Source organism: Pinus tabuliformis, chromosome X, assembly GCF_031772625.1.
Source record: "Pinus tabuliformis cultivar Carrire ecotype Pingquan chromosome X, CPIR1, whole genome shotgun sequence".
Lineage (NCBI taxonomy): Eukaryota > Viridiplantae > Streptophyta > Pinopsida > Pinales > Pinaceae > Pinus > Pinus tabuliformis.
Window position 1 is genome coordinate 648,244,325 of NC_142308.1, and position 4,610 is coordinate 648,248,934.

Consider the following 4,610-nt stretch of genomic DNA (forward strand, 5'->3'; position numbering starts at 1 on the left):
AACTTCAACCTGCTTTGGACTATTTAGGACTCAAAAAACCAAATTTTTGGGTCCACCTTTGTTTTGGGAATCCGAAATTGTTCAGAGGACTAAGTTTGTTTCGGGCCCAAACTACTTCATGGTTTAGGCTTATTTGGGGCCCAAACAAATTGCGCTAACTCTTCTAGACCCGAACTTCTGGCTTCAACCAAATTTCTTTAACTCTAGAGGTTTGGGGTTCCCGAATTGAAAAGCGCCCAACTCTATGCTTTCCCCCCCAGTCTGTCACTCAACCCATTCTCTCAAGCTGCTTCATGCCCAATTATCATTTCCAACTATAGAACAATCTCAGGTTATGTCTCCATCGGCTAGAACTTAACGATTCATACTTCATCCTAATTCCAAGCTGGTCTAGCCCTGATATGGTGCAAATTTTCTCTAATATTGTTGCGTCCATATTTACTCAGAGTTCACTCTAATTTATACTTGTGGCCTTTTGTGGATTTTTCACTTAAATGATTGAGTGTTCAACGTGATTGACACTTTCTATGCGGTTTCATTTTTAAAAGCATAACAAACATTCGACCCTCTATCAAAAACAAACATAACGTCATATCTCGAACTCGTCCCTACAACTTCGACACTCAATTCTTGACACACAGTCATTCAAGCCTCTCCCAATAACATATTGACATCTATACTTAAATTGGAGAATTACATAAACACACAGAATTTGCCTAGATTTATCTTGTGGTCAGAACCCAATAGTAATAAACATAAAGGATAAAAATTAGTTCCTATTAGTATCTAGAACAAAAGCATTTTACAAGGATTACAAAGGTTTTGTTGCCCAAGCTCTCAATCTAACTCTTTCTCGGCTCTATCTCTTTTTCTCGAGAGCTCTTCTTTATACCAGATATTCACACATATAAAAATATCCTAACATAACTAACAAATGAGACATTTGTCCATTGACTCAAAAAGCTATTGAATTTTGTATCTATGTTGGTTTCAAAAGAAAGAATTTTTAATTTTTGAAATTTGAATTTTGGATCCAAAAGGATCATTAGAGAAATTTTGAGGTCTAAAATGGTCTCCTAAGGAATATTATAAAATAATAGTGGAAATAATAAAATAAGATTATATTGCATCATCAAATTTTAGAGAGAAAAAAGAAAAACTATTTTTTCAATTCGTATTTTCAACTTATCTCCCTACGGTTTTACTCAAATTTCGAGCGAGATAACTTGTTGGATGTGAAATTGAATTCCTCATCCAAGGAGTACCCATCTTGCATACTTGGATGGACCTGTTACACGAAAATGAGAAATACATGAAAAACGTGATTGCAGTCACATTTTTCATGTATTTCTCCTCATTTTTCGTGTAACAAGGTCTATCGAAAGTATGCAACATGGTACTTCTTGGATGAGGAATGAAATTCTGCATCCAATGAGTGCTCCTTGATGAGGGAGATAAGTTGAAAATATGAGTTTAAAAAGTAGTTTTTTTTTTTTTTTTTTTTAAATAATATTTTTTACGTTTTTACTCCCAAAATGGAAAATAATCCCCCATGGTTGACACCATCACCTTAAATCCTATTGGTTCTTCTAAAGTTGATTTTGGTTGTACATTTTTTATTTGAGGCCCATTTTAGACCTCAAATTTTCTCTAATACAAGGTGGCCCTCCCAATGTCAAGTCAGCCAATCTTGAAGGAATAAACCCATTCAAAACTTTTAACATATATATATTAGCGTTCATTCTCTCAATTTTTTGGCATCCATTTTTGCATCATCTAAGGCTTATTTTGGATCACAAGAAGGATGAAGTTCTAAGGCATTATATGAGGAAAATACAAGGATGAAATCTGAAGTTAAATGGAAGGAAAAAATCTAGGGAAGATCGAAATTTAAGAGGCATGAGAAGACCAAATTGTTGAGGCCATTAAGGGTAGTTTGACTAGATGTGACTAGGGCTATGCTACTAGTCAATTTGACTTTTTGTTTGAATTGAAGAATTAGATGTATCTCTGTGGAACTTAATAATTCTTTAAGAAAAAGGTTGGGTTTTTCCCCTATCTGGGTTTTCCATGTGTAAAATTCTTGTGTCTCTTGATCGGTTGTCTCTTTATGCTCCTATTGTCCTTTATTGTTTCTATTGTTGAGATCTCTTTGTGTAATTTCTTTATGTTGAATGTGAATGCTAGAAAGATTAACTTAAGAAATCATAAGAAGTAATTATCAACTAGAATATCTATGAAAAATCAACATGGTAGTAGAGCAAGGCTAAAAAGAAACCAAAGAGACTTTATGGAAGACAAAGTACTTGAGGTCAAATGTTGAAGAGAAGTTGTGAAGCACAAGTTGTCTATTTGTATGTGTTTGAAAGGCCTCGACGTTGATACTTTTTTTATTTTCAGTGGTAGAGCAGAAACCCTAGAAAATATGAGACCTTGTTATATTTGCTAGACTGAAGTTCATGACATGCCACCAAATTTTAAGAGAAATTTGAAGTTTGTATTGAATATTCTGTTGATCATTGTAAGAGGGCTGAAACCTTAAGTTCTAAACCTCAATCAAAGCCTTAGAAGGCTGAAAAGCCTCAATATGACAATACAGAGGCTGAAGTGACGTGAGATTAGCTCAGGGATGGTTTTGGAATGTCGAAAGACGTCAAGGTCAACGTCTGAGTGAGATGTAGGATGATTACATAAGGTCGAAAAGCCTAAGGAGTTGGGAATATATGTTGCAGACCTAGAAAAGCTTGAGAAGCCTCAAATTATTGAAAATGTTGAACCATGATGATGATCAAATATTGCAAATAATAGTCACCATTGTTTAAGATAGTTGAACCTAGCTATATTGGATTTATACATTGATGTCTCATGATGTGAATTCATTATCAAAGGATGATTTCATCCTTCTTACATAATAATTAAAAGGGCATTCTTAAATAAGATTAAAACCTATGTTATATGATTAAAAGGAAGCATGATCTTATGAAGGTCTGCCAAAATCTTATCTTATGAAGAAACCACAATATAGGACAAGGCTAGAAGGAAGAAGGATGAAGCCCTAAGTTCTAAAAGGTCTCAATCCATTTATTAAAGATTCGAAGTACCTCAATTCCACAATATATAGAAAGACTAAAGAAAGCCTTACTTCATTCTAAGAGGTATTCTTATTATTCAAAACTCTGATAAAAAGATAATAAATTTAATATGTAATCACAATCCAAGTGCACTACATACAAGGATGCTTAGATCATGATGAAAGATACTCTTTGCATGTCAATGAAATGAGGAGTAAGATAATTGTCCTTCCATTGTCAATGAAATGAATTTCAAGAATTGTGACATAACGATTGAAGAGACAATTACCTTATTAATGAACTCGTTATAGATGTGAAGGAAAGAAAACTTGATAACACATTATCTTCCACTCATGGTTTTGGATACACAATTATGTTACATATGGATTTGAAAAAGTGTCCCATCTATGCAAAGAAAATTTGCATATGACAAGATTTGATGTCTTAATTAAAGATGTTACATATTTTTATCGAGGAAGAAGTTGCAAACCAATATGGTTATTTGAAGTTTCTATAATCGTGACTAATTCATAGGTCGATGAAATAAGAGACAAATTTTATTTGCTTATATGTCCATGAGATCTAAGGTATGTTGAAAATAGCAACAAGAAATGATAAAAATAGAATCCAAAATATTCCAATTTTAATTTGTCATTGAATTAAAATTGTGAATTAAATTCAAATTTAGTCTCACCAGTTGCTTGAAAATAATTAATTAATTCATCTTGAGTTAATTAGTTGGAGAAATTCAAGTTAGAAGTCTTTCTGAAGTCATGCAACAGTTATCCCTTAAATTAAGGAGATTATCCCTTAATTAAGGAGATAAGATTGAGTTATATTTGAGTTGTAATTAGTTAGCTCAGTTTACTGAGTTAAGTCCAGTTAAATTAGTTCCAAACTATTTGAGGAACTAATTGTGAGTTATCAGTCAGTTGATGCATGCATGCACTCAACTAGTGTACTCCAGATAACTGAAGATTCCCTCATCAGAAACTCATGCATGTCTATTCAGAGAAAGACCCAGTTGAGCTAAATGTCAAGGACATGTTACTATCAGTTGCATGTGTTTTCCTATAAAGGAAACTCATCCATGCAGTCAAGGGAAGGTTCCTTGAGGATTGCGCAGTTTTGACAGTGTGTTAGAGCAGTGTTACACTGGGTGAAGGAGATCATCCCAGAGGTAACTGCGCAAGGAAATAGGAGCTTGGAGGGCAGAGAGGAAGGCTTATGAGAAGTCAATTTTTTCTGTGAGCATCTAGGAGGATTGCACTGAGAGTTGGCTAGCTGTGAGAGTTAAGGCTTTGTATAATTTCTATGTATTTCCACCTTGTATGATAATATAGATAATGGGGTTTTTAGCTGAGGCTTTCCCCTAATTATTTTCTGTGTTTCATGTGCATTGATTCTTCTTCTTATGGTTATATGTGTCCAGCTTTGATTCAGCTTGATCCTTAAGCTTCCACAAGTTTGATAGTAGAAGTAGATTATAATATTTTTCTTTGGTATATTGCAATATCGAGTTAATCTATAGTCAGATTT